Genomic DNA, 9,865 nt, shown 5'->3' on the forward strand with positions numbered 1-9,865 from the left:
ATTATTATTGGTCAATGAGGTGTGTTGGCCTACGATGGGATCTAAAACTCTACCACATGGTGGTTTTAGAGTTGCTTGTGATATCTAGATGTACCAATCTGCTTGTGATACTCAAATGTATCCTACTAGTGTGCATACTGCAGAAGGTATGATCATGTAAATTTTTCAAATCTAAATTTTAAAAATATATTATTAAATTATTATTTTTAAAAAATTATGAATCATACCTTCTACATCTACCTACACAATCATGCTATTAAAAAAATATTGTCTATGCAAGGAATATTCCTTACAATTTGTATGAGTAAGGAGGGGAAATTTCTCTTTAATGGCCTAGACAAAGTTCTCCAAATTTTAAGAATTCATAGTAGATCTTAGATTTCTTGGCCTTCTATTAGGGTTTATGTCATATGGAGCAATAAATAATATTAAATATAATACAAAACTAGTATACCTATTTTTTAGAGAAATATAGGTGAAGTACACCGAAAGATATCATATTTGTTCATTATTCCTTAAAAAATAATTATATTATTATATTATAACTAATGTTAAGTTATTATTGTCTTCGGATATATAGTGTCACGGTTAAAACACTTCGTTGGTGAAGTGGCCACCAAGATTCAAATCCCACCGATCATATTAAAAAGTTTACCAAGCATAGTTTTAAATAAATAAAATGTTAAATTATTATTATATTATTATATTGTAATCAATATTAAATTATTATTAAGATATTAATATATTTTTAATATTTCTATTAAACTCTTCACCAAGCAATTTTTTTTATTAAATTATTATATTATCATATCTTGATATTTAATCTGGACCTTTCACAATTGGAAATTTGAACGGAAGCTCCAATTCCCTTGAAATTTGAATATGGGTTGGACATTACACCCATTTCATGCTTGGTCACGATGGCAGCAAGCATTACAAATCTCAAATTAAAAACTGACTGGAAAGTTCTCTGCATATTTCAGTGACAGAAGCCAGTGATTCAGCATTTGAACTCTATTTCAAATAAAATGGGTTACAGAGAGATCAAAGAGCAGGTACTGTTTTCTCTTTATCTTCTTTAGTACTGTTATGTATGTTAATCATTTTCTAGTCCTTTTCTCTGCAAAATCCTAAGTGGGTAAATGCTCAAATTAGTTAGAAAGAAAATCTGTAATGGGTGCTATACTTGTAGCTTTTACATTCCAAAGCATTGGTTAGGTGTGTTTGTTTTTCAAAATTTCAATTCAGAATGCTTGTAGGGTGACAATGTTTGACATGGATCTTTTGAAGACAATTACTGTTATTCTTTGTTCTCTTTAGAAGTCTGTTGAACAAACTGTTGGGTGGTTTATGTTTTTCAAGGCTTTAAGGCAGAATGTTTGCTGGGAGAACATATTTTACAGATATCTTTGTTTCTATGTCTATTTAAAAGTCTGTTGAACATAATGGTATTTGTTTTTCAAGGATTTAATGTAGAATGCCTTTTGGCAGACCATATCCTACAGAGATCTGTTATGGGCAATTGTTGATTTTCTACTTTCTATTTAATGGTCTGTTGAACAGACTGATGGGTGGTACGTTCAATGTAGAATGCTTGCTGGGTGACCGTGTTTTACGTAGATATTATGTGGGTAATTGTTGATTTTCTACATTTTGTGTGGAACTCTGTTGAGCAGACTGTAGGGTAGTAATTTCAAGGTTTCAATGCGGAATGCTTGTTGGTGACCATACAGGGATCTTTTCAGGGAGCTTTAATTTTTGTTTAAAAGTTTCTTGTACAGACTGTTTAGTGGTTTTTGTTTTCCAAGGTTGCAAAGCAGAATACATGTTGGGTGACATCTTTAACTGAGATCTTTTGTGGGCGACTATTGTTTTCTTATTTTCTATTTAAAACCTTGCCGAACAGACTGTTGGGTGGTATTCGTTTTGGAAGGTTTCGATGCTTGTTGGGTAACAATGTTTTAAAGAGATATTTGGGATAATTATTGCTTTTCTATTTAGAAATCCGTTGAACAGACTGTTGGGTGATATTTGTTCTTCAAAGTTTCAATGCAGAATACTTGTTCGGTGACCGTGCCATTCGGAGAGTTTTTTGGGCAACAATTGTTTTTATTTGTTTTTATAATGCGCAATGCTTGCTGGGGGACCAATGCTTTACAGAGATTTTTTTGAGGAATTTTTTGTTGTCTATTTTATTTTTTGAAAGTCTGTTGAACGGACTGTTTTAAAGTACTCTACGAAATTTTGGGTAAAAATAAATCCAAGACTATGGCTCGATTGCATCTTACACACTGCAAAATTGTGCACTGAGCATATATACGCATTGGGAACCCCGTTTTGTGTTTCTCGCAAGCAGCGATTTGCTGTGGGGTATGAGGATTTGATGTATGCTTGTAGACACCAAGGGTTTAAATAAATGATTTAGTATATGAAAAAATGGATAAAGTGGGTATTTTTAATTGGATATAGCCCGATATACCAGAGGAAGAAATTCTTTCCATACTTACATTTTTACTGGGAAAACATTTTTCATTGAGATTGAGAATGTTAAATTCTACTATCATAACATTGAATGCCATGAAATAAAAAACTAACTAATAGGACTCTTTCCAACGAATCTATTTATAACACTGTTCCAACGAATCTATTTATAACACTGTTTTGCTTGCTAGATTGGTTATTTCAATTTTGCTAATATTCAGGTTAAGATTTTTTAGGATTATTTTGAAGTGAATGGTTTCATGAATCTTGTAGTGCAGTGCAGTTTAAAGTTTCCAAAATTTATGAAAGCTGGTAGTGCAGTTTAAAGTTTCCAAAATTTATGAAAGCTGGTAGTCTAGTGAATTTTATTATTTAGCATATTCAATTCAAGAGAATAATAATATAAAATAGTAAAAAAATAAATTGATAAAAATTGAGAAATTTGAAATGATTGTTCAGAGCATATAAAAGCCTAACCAACCAAATTTGAAGTCCTAAAAAATAAGAACTGCTACTTCGCAGAATTTTTTTTCAATTAATCCAATAACAAATTTATTTTTGCTTTATGATACCCTCTCCTAAAATAGATCTAAAAACCCCAATAAGACCCCAGCCAAAGTCTCTAATCTTTTAGTGCACATAGGATGCTTGTGTAAGAAGCACATGATGCATGGCAGTTTTAAACTTTCAAATGCATGAAGAACATGCCTGGGAGGGTCCGAACCTGCTGCATCATCATCGTGGCTATCACTCTGCAGGGTGATCAGAAAGATCTTTTGCTTTTCTAAAATAATTTAGTGTATGTGCTGGAAAGTGATGTATACATCTCTAGTCTTCAACCCAAGAAAGCAGAACCGAGAAACACATCTAGCAACAGGGATACAACTGAGAAAACCACCAGAGTTCGTTCAACTCAGAGCCGCTATATTGGAATAAATTAAAAAAATTATCACACAGAACTGTTGGTATTACAGGATACAACTGCTTAGCTTTCCAAAGTTTTTAATCCCAAAATACTAAACTCAAACTTAACTCTAGAGGATTTAGTTTATGGCACTAAAACTTACCATGTGAACCTAGGATGCTTTGCATTGGAAGTTATTAATAATTACAAGTTTTAGTTTCCTGGCAATAACAATTTCATGGTACACTAGCCTAGCTTTTGCTTCTTATGTTTTCCCTTAGCTAGATAATAAGTTGTATGGGTATTAAATGTTTCCTCTGTATGTTTTACTTTTTAAAAGCTTAAAATCGAAAATATGAACTACTGCTTTGTGGAATTAAAAGTTAAATCGTGAACCGTCCAGAGGTGCTAGTCTCGATTACTTGTCAGATAAGATATTACCCGATTTACAGGTATAAGCACCCAACAACCGGAGTTTGGGTGTCTTATTTGGATGAGCACAACTATAATGAATTAGCAATTATTTCATCAAATTTAATTACCGTCTAGAATTACTTACAGAGAAGACCGTTAAAATTCAAAAGGGCACCACTGAGAGCATGTCGAGAAACAAACATGCCCAATATATGTTAGAATAAATTAATTATAAAGTCTGTCGGCGCAGACTAGCCGCTTACCGCCGCCTGCAGCCGTCCACGCCGCTTCTTTCACCTTGGTTTTGTTTGTGAGCAGCTTTAAAACATGCATGAATAGAGGTTATTGTTCTTGTGTATTGCAAGCAACTTTAAAACATGATTAGATTAATTGGTTGGCCAACCCATGAGATATTTTATGTGCAATTCTTAGATGATCTCTATGGTGTTTCAATCCTATTTTTTTTTTGGGTGTCTGGTCAACATCGTTCTTTTGAGAAATTCAGATAAAATTAAAATCATTAGGTGTCTAAAATAGTCCCCAAAAAAGAGTGAGATTGATGCTTGTGTAAATGTGAGACTGATAATTGTGCCGTTGATATGACATTACATGATTTGTTGCTTTTTAGTGCTTACATTTCATTCAGTTATGGTAGTCATCATCATAATAACAACTTTAGAGTCACAACTATTGGTGCAATGTTGTCAAAAATTGGGCATTAAATCAACAAGTGTGGACATTAAATCAACAAATGATATTACATCCATTGGCATACGTTCAACTACTAGTTCATTTCCCCAATATAAATAAAGAGAAAGTGAAAACTATTTGACAATTCTTATTAAAGTTGAGAAATTAATGAAGTTCTTTTAGTCAATTTTATTGAAAAGTCCTTGATTGTTTGGTTTATTAGAAGGCTAATATCAAGGAATGCTAATACAATATTTCATTGTGTGTTTTGGTAGGGGTTTCATTTTTAAGCCTTTGTATTTGGGGAATTTTATTTTTTTCCTTGTTATGGCTTCATAAAAAATCTCTAATATCGTGGTTAGTGCAAAATTAGATGGTTCCAACTATGCAAATTGGAGATGTGAGATGGAATTGATTATACAAATGAAAGGTTTATGGGAGCTAGCAATAGAAAACAAACCTATAGATGAAGACAATCATGAAAAATGAGATGAAGTTGATATGAATGCATAGACTACCATTTTATTGCAAATTAATCCAAGGATTATGCCTTATGTTCAAAAAATAAAAACAACAAAGAAAATATGGAAAATTTTACAAACAATATATGAAAGAACCAACATAGAAGTGATGGACATTTTTTAATTGAAAGTCTTCCACATGAGTACCATGACTTCATTTGCATATTAGATCTAGTTGAAAAATTCAAGAGAATATCAAACTAGAATAAGTAGCATGGGGCTTTATTGAATGAAGATAATAGGCATAAAAAGTTACAAGTGAGTTTAGCAAGAGTTCTCTAGCATTTATGGTTAGAGGAAAATGTAAGAATTAAAATCAAAATAAATCATATCAAATCAAGACAAAATCAAGAAAATTAGCACAAAAGTAATCAAAGGAAATGGAATCAATCAATGGATAGTCAATAGAGGCATGGTTTTTAAAAGGCACAAAATGAATGGATAAATCACAAAGATCATTCTAATAGAGAAAAAGCTATCACATGTTTTAATTTGGATAAGAAGGGCATTAAAGTGAACAATGTCCTAGGAAATGACATGTAGGAGGGCAAATAAGTTTTTATCAAAGAAGACATTCAAATTTTGCTCTAGAAGATGAGATAGTGATCATAATATATTTATAGCCTCTTTAGCCACAAGGAAATTCAAATAACACTTGGTATATTGATTCGGGGCCAATCAACATGTGGCTTACAACAATAAAAAATTCTATAGATCTTTAGAAGAAGTAAAAGGTGCACGAATATTTCTTGGGGATGATAGCTCACTGCACTCTCAAATAAATGGTTTTAATTTCCATGAAAAGACACAATGATAAGAAGTTGGAAGTAATGGATGTGAATAATATTAAGGTAAGTTTAACAAAAAAAATTATGTCTTAGTAAGTCAAATAACTTAACATGGTTATACAACGGAGTTCTATTTATATAAGTGTCTAATAAAGAACATTCATGATGGATTCAAAATTGTTGCCACAGGAGTTGAGAGTGATGATATCTACAAATATTTAACATTTGTTGATAAGACTATAGGTTCCTTTGCAAATGAGTTATGACATCAAAGATTTGGTCATTTAAACTATTAAATCCTTGCAATTTTTTCAAAGATGAATATGGTTGACGAGTTGCCTTTGATAAGGGTAAAAACAAATGTGTGTACAAGATGCATGGCTGGTAAACAACATAGAGACAAGTTTGAAAGGTCTTCATGGAGGGCAACTAAATCTCTTGAACTTGTCCATAGTGATCTATGTGGGCCTATGAATCCCACACTAAGGGGAGGGGCTAGGTACATTTTAATATTCATTAATGATTTTTCAAGGAAAGTTTGAGTCTATTTCCTTAAGCAAAAAGATGAAGCATTTAGCAAATTTGAAATGTTCAAAGCATTTGTAGAAAACTAAAGTGGGAAATTAAGATCAAGTGAATAAGAACGAATAATGGTGGAGAATATATCAACAAGCTCAAATCTTTTTGTAATATAAAGGGTTTAAGAGAGAGAACATAACTTGTAGTTGATTTTTGGTTATCTACACAACCTTCCCAATTTGAATTTGGATATCCAACAAGCTATAGATCTCTAAAAGAAGAATAAAAAACATCCATACTTCAAAGTCACTTGTACATATACAATAGGTTATATTCTCTTGCTTGAAATACCATGAAAAGAAAAAGAGAAACATAGAGAGAAATGCCTAGTATATATACTCAACAAAATGTATTGTTAAAAGGAAGAATATTCTCTTGCTTGAAATACCATGAAAAGAAAAAGAGAAACATAGAGAGATATGCCTAGTATATATACTCAACAAAATGTATTGTTAAAAGGAAGAATATGATCCTAGTAGAAATGGCATGGTGCTTGTGACAATCCAATGCTCTTCCTTTGTTTCTTTGGGTTGAGGCTATCAATACTGTATTCACATATCTTGAATAGATCTTCTATTACTTGTTTGGAAAACATCACTCTTGAAGAAGCATGCAATGGAAAGAAATCGAATGTTAAGTATTTTAGAGTATTTGGATGTAAAGCATTTGTTCACATCATTTATATGATTAGAGAAGAGAAATTTGATAAGAAGAGTGTTAAGTGCATCTTTGTTGGCTACAATGGTTAGTGGAAAGGATAACAAGTTGTATGATCCTAGTTTGGAGGATGTGTTCACAAATAGGGATGTCAAGTTTAATGAAGGGTTAGAGGACATGATAAAATCCTCTCCTATACCACAAGTGGACATAGATAATGATGAATCCTCCAATGCCTTCCAAACCAATGAAAGTTCTTAGGAAACTTCTTATAAGTTGAAGAATGTAGTACTCCTTTAAAAACCAAGAGTCTTTAAGAAATTTATCAGAAGATCCAATAAATTAATTATGCTCAAATGACGACCATAATGTAGACCAATGATACTCAAACATATGATTAGGCTAAAGGAAAACATGAATGAGAACAAGCTATGAAGAATGAATATGACTCTTTGATAAAGAATAAAACATGGAAATTGGTGGACTTGCTCAAGAAAAATAACATGTGGTCAATAATAAGTGGGTGTATAAGATTAAGTACAAGTCTGATGGAAGCATTGAAAAACACAAGTCAAGACTATTGGCCAAAGGGTACTCAGAAAAGGAGGGAATTGACTAAACACTTTTTTTTTTTTGGCTCCATTAGCAAAGATTCGTATTGTTAGGACTATTATAGCTTTGGCAACTCATTTCAAGTGGCCTTTTCACCAGATGGATGTTAAGTGTATTTTTGAATGGTAAAGTTGATGAAGAGATAGATATATGACTCCACCCTAAGGACAGATAGGAACACTTAGGTTGTTGGTTAAGGAAGTCTCTCTATGGCTTGAAGTAAGCTCCAAGGGCTTGGTATGCTAAGACTGATGAATATTTCCAAACTCAAGGCTTCCATAATAGTCCTCGTGATTTTTAAAATTGTACGTAAGGAAATTTGATGAAGGTGGTATAGTAATTATTTTACTTTATGTTGACGATCTTATCATCACAAGACATAACATGAACAAAATCAGTGACAAAAGCTTAAAATTGCAAGATACATTTGAGATGATTGATCTTGATTTTCTACTCTACTTTCGTGACATCTAAGTATGGTAGAAAGATGATGGAATTTACCTCTCTCAAATCAAGTATGTTGCAGGACTTGTTTAGTAAATTCAGAATGGAAGATTGTAAAAGTGTTTCTAATCAACTTACTCCAGGATTGGAGTTGACTAAGGATATGGATGATGAAGATGTTGATCCTACCTTATACAAGTATTTTGTATTGTGAAGATATTTCTTTTGTAGTAGGGGTGGTTTCACGGTTTTTTGAGTTCTCCTAAGGTTCCGCATTGGATGACAGCACAAATTATACTGAGATATGTACAAGGGACTTTGACTACGGGTGTTTATTATTCTTCTTATGAAGATCTGCAACTTGTTGGATATTCATATTCAAATTGGACAGGTTGTATAAATGTGTGAAAATCAACTAAGGTTATGCGCTCTCTCTCTCTTTCGCAATCCTTTTCCTATTTCATGGTGTAGTAAGAAGCAATCCAATATTACTTTATCAACTATAATAGGTTGAATATACAACAGCAAATGAATAAGCTAAAGAAATAATTTTACTGCGGGCTATTCTTTCAGTACTTAAGTGACATCAAACAAGGGCTTCTTTACTTCATTGTGACAATCAAAGAGTCATTTTGTTATCCAAGAATCTACTATTTCACGCTCAAGCAAAGCAGATAGATGATCTTTTTACCGAAACATTATGTGAAACTAAATTTATGATCTTACATGTTTTTTATACTTACGAGAAGTCGCATGAATATTTAATATTTAATGGTTGTTATTACGGGAGGATTATGGTGAATGTCAACCATCGTACTAGTAAAGAAGTGATTGTATGTGGATTTTATGATATATTTGTCGATAAATTTAATGTGAAACAGATATTTGAGCGCTCCATTTGCAGACTGTTGTATTCTTAATCTATACAATATGCGTTCAATTTGTATGGGCATATCTAAGCTATATTGTATGTGTCTCTAAAATGCTGCCACATCAATATCTGTTACCCACATCTCTAGTTTTGCCATTTGTATTTCCTACTCTAAGGGTGTCCTGAAGTTCTCCAGGTAAAATCGTGACTTTCCTATGTAATCAAAATAATTAATAATATGATGTGGTGGATGTATTATAAAGCCAGTTTTGGGTCATCTGAGATGTACTCATGTAATATGTGGTATCTGAAAAGGATATTAAATCCATGGCATAATTGGATTCAGCACTGCTTCTCTTTATATCAAGCTCAAAAATAACATTTCCAATGTTAATTACGATTCTTTGGCCATTGAAAATTGTAGTCTGTACAATTACCTTGAAATGAGGCATACTCTTTTAAATGTGGAGCCCCCACAAAATTCTAGGACTTGGTTGATTATACGGCTTGGCATCATGAGCAAGAGATGTATCTTGTGAGCTGGAATTCTGAAAATTTTCATGTCTGTCACCCACTAATAAAAAACAAGCCTCGGATGTTTTCTACTAAAGGAGTGAGTTTTCTAATGATTATCTTTGCTGTCGCAGGAAAAGGAGAGCAAAGCAGATATTGAAGACCCGCACCCTGAATCTGGTTCTGGTGGTATCTCTATGCTGGCTTGAAACTCCTATAGTAGTTCTTAGCTGTCAGCGACTTGTTGCTAAAGATTGTATTGTTTGTGTGTTTTGTGCATACTCAGCAGATAATCCACAAATAGGTATTCGAGAAGGATTGGAATGGAAACGCAAGTAAGCACTTTGAATTAGTAATTCCATTGGTTGCACGGGAATAGGTTCACTAATTA

At 32.7% G+C, this 9,865-nt stretch overlaps 1 long non-coding RNA gene across 2 annotated transcripts; it reads left to right on the forward strand.

The window, feature by feature from the left end:
- Positions 1-818: 818 nt before the first annotated feature.
- Positions 819-9,808, forward strand: LOC131071944 (uncharacterized). 2 transcript variants are annotated; one of them, XR_009372501.1, is made up of 3 exons: positions 819-1,055; positions 9,609-9,660; positions 9,764-9,808. It is a non-coding gene; the product is annotated as an uncharacterized LOC131071944 (long non-coding RNA). The 2 variants fall into 2 exon arrangements; XR_009112630.2 differs by having other exon boundaries at positions 9,761-9,806.
- The last annotated feature ends 57 nt before the right edge of the window (positions 9,809-9,865 follow it).

This window comes from Cryptomeria japonica, chromosome 1 (genome assembly GCF_030272615.1).
Source record: "Cryptomeria japonica chromosome 1, Sugi_1.0, whole genome shotgun sequence".
Classification (NCBI taxonomy): Eukaryota; Viridiplantae; Streptophyta; class Pinopsida; order Cupressales; family Cupressaceae; genus Cryptomeria; species Cryptomeria japonica.